Source organism: Lissotriton helveticus, chromosome 11 (genome assembly GCF_964261635.1).
Source record: "Lissotriton helveticus chromosome 11, aLisHel1.1, whole genome shotgun sequence".
NCBI classification, from domain to species: domain Eukaryota; kingdom Metazoa; phylum Chordata; class Amphibia; order Caudata; family Salamandridae; genus Lissotriton; species Lissotriton helveticus.
Genome location: NC_136072.1, coordinates 501082356 through 501091492, shown reverse-complemented (window position 1 = coordinate 501091492; position 9137 = coordinate 501082356). Strand labels below are relative to the sequence as shown.

The following is a 9137-nucleotide window of genomic DNA, read 5'->3' as shown; positions in this document are numbered from 1 at the left end:
CTCAATGGTTTCTCTCCTTTGTATGGTACAATGGCTTCTCTCAATTGTATAGTTCAATGTTTTCTCTCATTTGTACTGTACAACGGTTTCTCTCATTTGTATTGTACAATAGTTTCTCTAATTTATATAGTACTATGGTTTCTATCATTTGCATGGTACAATAGTTTCTCTCATTTATATAGTACAATGGTCTCTCTAATTTGTATGGGGCCACGCTTCAGTGCACATGAGGAAACACCTCTTTGACCTTGTAATGGAGCAATGTGCGCCCATGCAATGTGTATTACAGAAGAGGCCCGCAAGCATTTGTAGCCCCTTCTGCAATATGAGTGGCCAAAGCAACAAAAGATAAAGGAGGCACAAGTGTACACAGGGCACTCCAGTAATCTGCCTCAAGAATCTCATTTCCTTAACATTTTTAACCCCTTCCACGCTAGCTTCCTCGCACGCTGATGACGAGCCCAGCTCGTCACGTAAAGTGCGCTTTTAAAAATCTCAGCGTACGAGCGGAATTCCGCCCGCACGCATGCGGTTAAAGTGTTACACAACCAAACAGTTTAGTTTCAGGGGGGCATGTGGGCAGACAGCACTTGATCCGGGTTTGGAAAGGATTACGGGGTCTCCAACCAGTAGCTCGTGAGCTACTGTAGCTTTCCAGCTACCTCTGAGAAGATCACCTGTGTGCAGCCCAGTTTATTAAATTAGAAAGCTTTTGCTTGGTTGAGTTAATAGACATATAACACAATTTAAATTATACAACACTAACAATATTAGTAGCTCTCAATGCATTTTATTGGACATAAGAAGCTCTCAGTACAGAAAAGGTTGGAGACCCCATGTACCTTCTGTTTTCAGCAGGGGCTGCAATACCTCCAGATCTGAGTAAAGAGATGGCTGTTCATGGACAGGTCCTCGAGAGGTCCCACTCAGATCTCCAAGCATTCCAGCTACAAAAGGGATCAAAGACACATTGGTGTTCAGGCCTTCACCAAAGACAAGATGCACCGCACTGAGGGGCATATCGTGAAGGGGCCGCTATATAATTATCTCCGCTTTCGCGCCCGTTTTCGGGTGAAAAGCGGAGATAATTATATCGCATTATCAGCAAGGTCACGCTATCGCGTAAATCCTTTCCTTAGCGCCCTTTTCCCCATTGCCCAGCTTTGCATCCCTAATGAGATGCAAAGTTGGCGTACTATGCCAAACTTACATGGAGAATGTCGCAAAACGACATTTCTCCAATTAACAAGGAAATAGCTAACCTGCTTAGTGATTAATAAAGAAGCGCTAACCGCGCTTAACGCAGGTTCCTGTACACCTGCTTTCAATCTTACTTAAACTAGAACACACAAGTGTGGCTGGGCCCAATGGGAAGGAGGGTAGGCAGGGCCTCACAATATGAACATAGAAATGATTGCCTATGCCCCCAAGTTAATTAAAGTACAAACTGACTTCCGGTACGAGTAAACCACAAATTGTTAGTTTACACAAAACATTTTATGTTTGTCAATTGAATACTCAGTTTACAAAAAGAGAGAGAATCACAATAAGCAGAACTCAGATCACTATCAACCTCATGGTTGAGTCATATATACATTCACAAATAAATCAAATTCAAAAGTGCAATACCCAACAAAATGGTGAATAATTATAAAAACATTAACTTATTCACAAATGCCAACATCACATTGAATACATGGACCATAAAAAACTTTTTACGTTTGTGAAACTAGGGCTCTTTGTAAATGTCTAGAAACCCAGAGAGAAAGTGAGAAACATCATTTGAAACAGTTGTTATGCTCACAGAGCCTGAATAGGAGCTATTCAAATGGATTTCAGGAACCAAAAGCAGTTTCCGCAATAAATGGCAATTTTGAAAAAAAACTACTGCCGACGCGTTTCGAATCCTGATTCGCAGCTTGCAGGATTCTCATCAGGGCAGATTCTATCTAGTCCATGGGCACTATTTAAAATAAAAAACAAAAGCAAAATTTTACTATCTAGCGCGACTTCTAACCATCAGTCTCCGGGCAGTTAGGTAACAAAAACAGTTTGTACCTTGTGTGATTACTGCCCACAGTTAATCATGGATTGGAAGGAATGTCGTCTGTGCTTGGTGGCCTGCACTGCAACAAAGTAATAGAGTCAATGAGCGTTGGCCGAATGCGCAGGAAAGGGAGGTTGGAAAAACATCTGTTACTCAGTTACCTGCGTTTATGTGGAAGCCGGGCCACATCTATGCCGCTAATGGTGAAGTTCTTTTAGTTTTCTGGAAAGAAGGCGGTGGAGTGCGTCTTAGTACACTGTTTATTCACCAATTAAATAATCGCATGAGCCCCTTGATATTCAGGAAGGCACTTACTTGGACGTTGGTCCGCAAAAACCTCAAGGTGGGTTCTGTTATGTGGCCCCTGTTCCACCATGCAGAGAGACAGTTGTACCTCTGTTGGGAAAAGCGGAGGGCACCATGTTACCGCTTTGCTATTTGATTCAATTTCAAGCGCTAGTCGCGTTTAGATTAAGAAATTGAGCTACTTACTTGAACAAAAATTCGCGGTACCCACAATGGGGGCTCTGTTACGAGTTCTTCACCAAGCGCTCGAATCAATATCTGCAGGGGAATGGGAGGGGGATGCATTACCGCATTGACATGTCAATATTAAATGAACAGTTTTCGGGAACGGCTGCTTCCATGCTTACCACAGTGTCAATTCCGATCAAGCATACTTGCTCCACAGCGGTGTCTCAGAGATGTGAATGTCTCTGGGCGTCGCCGGTCAGGTGGCCAAACCATCGAACTTGTGGCGGGCCAATCAGGCGGAAGACCTAGTAATGGGGCATGCTGGGACCTGTAGTGTGAAACATGAATTCAGGTTTTGGCTGACCAATAAGGTGCATTATGGGACATGTAGTGTCCAACAGCATGCACAAAATGATTATGCTCTATTGATTTCACTGAGGCTATTAAGACCCTTATTTACACTGTCAAACTTTAGGATTAGATACGCCTCTTTGCGCAACAACATTGTATCAACGTCACGGAAGTGTTTAGGGTCAATCCATGCCAGTACGGTCCATTTAAAATCAGACTCAGAGTGACCATTACTGGTAAAGTGTTCCACCATGGGGGCTGTGATGACTTTTTTCTTAAGCCGGGAGCGGTGCTGGGTAATTCGGGCATTAATCGGCTGGTTTGTTTTGCCAACATAAACTCTGTCACATGGGCAGACCACCGCATAGACGACATTTCTGGTCTTGCAATTTGTGAAGCTGTCATGCTTCCATCTGATGCCATTGTTTACAAAAACGTCACCTTCAATGGTGCTTGAACAAGAAACACAATTGCCACACTTATGATGTCCGCATATGGGTTTCAGATTCCACTGCGTGACAAGGTCGCTTTTGGGTGCTGTGATATGACTGTCTGCTCTGATTAAATGTTGTCCTATGCTTCTGTTCTTACGCATAGCGAAGATGGGTTTTTGGAGAGGATACTCTAAAGACTCAAGAAGATGCCAGTTATTCCTAATTATGTTTTTGAATTGGTTCGTGTGTTGGCCGAATGTTGTCACACAAACCAATTTTTGCAGATCTTTCTTCTCTTTCTTTTCAAGCAATGTCTCCCTGGAGGTAAATTTGGCCCTGTTCTTAGAGTGTTTTAACAGCTTTTTGGGGTATCCCCGTTCTGCCATCTCGTTGCAGAATCGTGTTGCATGAGAGTCAAAATCACAAAGGTTAGTGCAATTTCGCCTGATCCTCAACAGTTGCCCGTAAGGCAAATTATTTTTTAACGATTGAGGATGCGAACTGGTATAATGCAAAATGGTGTTGCGGTCTGTTTCCTTTTTGTGCAAGGAGGTAATTAGCTTAGCCTCATGGGTGCTTACCGTGACGTCCAGGAAAGTCATTTCTTTTGGACTTTGGTTGAGTGTGAATTGGATGTCTGGGTGCCTAGCGTTCAGCCACAAATGAAACTGCTCGACGTCCGCCTGGCTCCCCTGCCACAGGAGCCAGACGTCGTCGATGTATCTTAGCCACTGAATGATCTGTCCTGAAAAAGGGTTGGCACTAAGGACAAAACGCTCCTCATATTGTGCCATGTATAGCACAGCCAGCTCCGGTGCATAGGGACAACCCATGGCTGTCCCTTTGATTTGAACATAAAAGCTATTTTCAAACTTGAAGTAGTTACTACGGAGAGTTATCTCTGCTAATGCCACAATGAAGTTGGTGGGTACCCGGTGGGGTCTCTCCCTTTGGTCTAGATATAGCTCGATGACCTCAAGAGCCTCATCCTGCGGTATCTGGGTGTAGAGCGAGGCGACGTCAAGTGTCACCATCAACTCAGTCCGGTCATCGAATGGGTGTCCCTCAATCTGTTTAATGAAGGCTGTTGTGTCGCTAAGGTGCGATCGGACTTTGGCAATACATGGCTTTAAGAAGAAATCAATGTATATAGACACTGGTTCGAGCGCCGAGTCGCAACCCGAGACAATGGGTCTGCCCGGGGGTACCTTGTCGTCTTTATGAATCTTCGGTAAGAAGTAGAGAACCGGAGTTCGAGGCATTTTCTTATTGAGGAATTCATACTCTTTAGGTCCTAGAAAACCAAGGTCCAAACCCTCCTTGGTAAGTCGTGATATTTTGTCCTGAATTGCGTGGACTGGGTCTTCTTTTGACGGTCTGTACCATTCCCTGTTATTTACATGTTTTAAACCTTCGGCAAGGTACATGGGGCGTGGCCAAAGGACCACGGCCCCGCCCTTATCGGCTTGTTTGATAACTATTGAAGTGTCAGATTTCAGATCACTAATAGCTTTTTGTACGCCCTTGCTGATGTTATTCTTGGAAAAACTTTGTTTTCTCTCAAGTTTGGTAAGGGAAGACAGTACAGCCTGTTCAAAGGCTATGACTTGTTTTGGAATGTTTAAAGTTGGGGTGAAACGTGATTTCACTCTAAGTCCAGTCGTTTCCTGTGTGGACGTCATTTCGGCACCCGCGAAGAAAGCTTTTAACCTTACCTTGCGGCAGAAGTCAAGTGCTTCTACTTTTAAAAGTAGAAGCACTTGACTTCTGCCGCTAGGACCTAAAGAGTATGAATTCCTCAATAAGAAAATGCCTCGAACTCCGGTTCTCTACTTCTTACCGAAGATTCATAAAGACGACAAGGTACCCCCGGGCAGACCCATTGTCTCGGGTTGCGACTCGGCGCTCGAACCAGTGTCTATATACATTGATTTCTTCTTAAAGCCATGTATTGCCAAAGTCCGATCGCACCTTAGCGACACAACAGCCTTCATTAAACAGATTGAGGGACACCCATTCGATGACCGGACTGAGTTGATGGTGACACTTGACGTCGCCTCGCTCTACACCCAGATACCGCAGGATGAGGCTCTTGAGGTCATCGAGCTATATCTAGACCAAAGGGAGAGACCCCACCGGGTACCCACCAACTTCATTGTGGCATTAGCAGAGATAACTCTCCGTAGTAACTACTTCAAGTTTGAAAATAGCTTTTATGTTCAAATCAAAGGGACAGCCATGGGTTGTCCCTATGCACCGGAGCTGGCTGTGCTATACATGGCACAATATGAGGAGCGTTTTGTCCTTAGTGCCAACCCTTTTTCAGGACAGATCATTCAGTGGCTAAGATACATCGACGACGTCTGGCTCCTGTGGCAGGGGAGCCAGGCGGACGTCGAGCAGTTTCATTTGTGGCTGAACGCTAGGCACCCAGACATCCAATTCACACTCAACCAAAGTCCAAAAGAAATGACTTTCCTGGACGTCACGGTAAGCACCCATGAGGCTAAGCTAATTACCTCCTTGCACAAAAAGGAAACAGACCGCAACACCATTTTGCATTATACCAGTTCGCATCCTCAATCGTTAAAAAATAATTTGCCTTACGGGCAACTGTTGAGGATCAGGCGAAATTGCACTAACCTTTGTGATTTTGACTCTCATGCAACACGATTCTGCAACGAGATGGCAGAACGGGGATACCCCAAAAAGCTGTTAAAACACTCTAAGAACAGGGCCAAATTTACCTCCAGGGAGACATTGCTTGAAAAGAAAGAGAAGAAAGATCTGCAAAAATTGGTTTGTGTGACAACATTCGGCCAACACACGAACCAATTCAAAAACATAATTAGGAATAACTGGCATCTTCTTGAGTCTTTAGAGTATCCTCTCCAAAAACCCATCTTCGCTATGCGTAAGAACAGAAGCATAGGACAACATTTAATCAGAGCAGACAGTCATATCACAGCACCCAAAAGCGACCTTGTCACGCAGTGGAATCTGAAACCCATATGCGGACATCATAAGTGTGGCAATTGTGTTTCTTGTTCAAGCACCATTGAAGGTGACGTTTTTGTAAACAATGGCATCAGATGGAAGCATGACAGCTTCACAAATTGCAAGACCAGAAATGTCGTCTATGCGGTGGTCTGCCCATGTGACAGAGTTTATGTTGGCAAAACAAACCAGCCGATTAATGCCCGAATTACCCAGCACCGCTCCCGGCTTAAGAAAAAAGTCATCACAGCCCCCATGGTGGAACACTTTACCAGTAATGGTCACTCTGAGTCTGATTTTAAATGGACCGTACTGGCATGGATTGACCCTAAACACTTCCGTGACGTTGATACAATGTTGTTGCGCAAAGAGGCGTATCTAATCCTAAAGTTTGACAGTGTAAATAAGGGTCTTAATAGCCTCAGTGAAATCAATAGAGCATAATCATTTTGTGCATGCTGTTGGACACTACATGTCCCATAATGCACCTTATTGGTCAGCCAAAACCTGAATTCATGTTTCACACTACAGGTCCCAGCATGCCCCATTACTAGGTCTTCCGCCTGATTGGCCCGCCACAAGTTCGATGGTTTGGCCACCTGACCGGCGACGCCCAGAGACATTCACATCTCTGAGACACCGCTGTGGAGCAAGTATGCTTGATCGGAATTGACACTGTGGTAAGCATGGAAGCAGCCGTTCCCGAAAACTGTTCATTTAATATTGACATGTCAATGCGGTAATGCATCCCCCTCCCATTCCCCTGCAGATATTGATTCGAGCGCTTGGTGAAGAACTCGTAACAGAGCCCCCATTGTGGGTACCGCGAATTTTTGTCCAAGTAAGTAGCTCAATTTCTTAATCTAAACGCGACTAGCGCTTGAAATTGAATCAAATAGCAAAGCGGTAACATGGTGCCCTCCGCTTTTCCCAACAGAGGTACAACTGTCTCTCTGCATGGTGGAACAGGGGCCACATAACAGAACCCACCTTGAGGTTTTTGCGGACCAACGTCCAAGTAAGTGCCTTCCTGAATATCAAGGGGCTCATGCGATTATTTAATTGGTGAATAAACAGTGTACTAAGACGCACTCCACCGCCTTCTTTCCAGAAAACTAAAAGAACTTCACCATTAGCGGCATAGATGTGGCCCGGCTTCCACATAAACGCAGGTAACTGAGTAACAGATGTTTTTCCAACCTCCCTTTCCTGCGCATTCGGCCAACGCTCATTGACTCTATTACTTTGTTGCAGTGCAGGCCACCAAGCACAGACGACATTCCTTCCAATCCATGATTAACTGTGGGCAGTAATCACACAAGGTACAAACTGTTTTTGTTACCTAACTGCCCGGAGACTGATGGTTAGAAGTCGCGCTAGATAGTAAAATTTTGCTTTTGTTTTTTATTTTAAATAGTGCCCATGGACTAGATAGAATCTGCCCTGATGAGAATCCTGCAAGCTGCGAATCAGGATTCGAAACGCGTCGGCAGTCGTTTTTTTTCAAAATTGCCATTTATTGCGGAAACTGCTTTTGGTTCCTGAAATCCATTTGAATAGCTCCTATTCAGGCTCTGTGAGCATAACAACTGTTTCAAATGATGTTTCTCACTTTCTCTCTGGGTTTCTAGACATTTACAAAGAGCCCTAGTTTCACAAACGTAAAAAGTTTTTTATGGTCCATGTATTCAATGTGATGTTGGCATTTGTGAATAAGTTAATGTTTTTATAATTGTTCACCATTTTGTTGGGTATTGCACTTTTGAATTTGATTTATTTGTGAATGTATATATGACTCAACCATGAGGTTGATAGTGATCTGAGTTCTGCTTATTGTGATTCTCTCTCTTTTTGTAAACTGAGTATTCAATTGACAAACATAAAATGTTTTGTGTAAACTAACAATTTGTGGTTTACTCGTACCGGAAGTCAGTTTGTACTTTAATTAACTTGGGGGCATAGGCAATCATTTCTATGTTCAATCTTACTTAGCCATGTAATCCAATGGGAGGTGGATTACATGGCTAAGTCCACCCTGCCCTATCAGCAAGGTATCACCTGTCGCAGTACGATTATCGCTGGATTTCCAGCGATAATCGCACAGTTTTGTAGCTAACGCTTGGATTTCTATCGCTTTGGAGATAAGCGTTGCTGATAGCACGTTATCTCCGCGATAGAATCCAGCGATAGCCGGCGATAATTATCCTAGCACTAAGTGCGCTTAGCGATAATTATCGCAGGTTGTTGCTGATATGCCCCTGAGTCAGGCCGCTTTCAAGGGCTCTGTTTTTGATTGACAGACAAATTGGCACTGGTATTATTACTCGGAAAAGATTTCAAATTGAAAAAAAGCTTCCAGACGAGACTAATAAATAACCGTGGCTTAATTAGTGATTTTACCCAATTTTAGATAAAATAATTCAGGACAGTGAAGATTCAGAAAAGTCAATGCCTGCTCCGCCTCCTGGTGCCAGTCTTGCCTCTGGCATTTTCAAGGCTCTAATTGGTCATGGAGTCTTGTTTATTTAGGCATTATGGAGTTGCGATGTACATCCTATGCGGCCTGACCAGAGTTGGAGTCTTGCAGTCTGTATTACATATTTTTTTCTAACTTTCATATTATCACAATCTTTGGTATATGATAGTTAAACCTAGAGAGGTCATAGCCATGCCCCTGGTTTATCTTGTTGGAATCCTTGGGGAAATACATGTAGCAACCAAAATAGAACTACAGCTGATTTTGTAACTGATGTGTCTCTTTGGCAACCTTGCACTTACACTTTGCAACTTGAGTGGTGTCACTTCCTGTGATGTAAACAGATCGTGTGACATCG

The 9137-nt window shown here is 43.8% G+C and overlaps 1 long non-coding RNA gene across 1 annotated transcript; it reads left to right on the top strand.

Moving 5' to 3' along the window:
* The first annotated feature begins 7061 nt into the window (after positions 1 to 7061).
* Positions 7062 to 7455, top strand: LOC144791077 (uncharacterized). Its single transcript, XR_013602293.1, has 3 exons — positions 7062 to 7144; positions 7241 to 7321; positions 7415 to 7455. It is a non-coding gene; the product is annotated as an uncharacterized LOC144791077 (long non-coding RNA).
* Positions 7456 to 9137: the final 1682 nt, after the last annotated feature.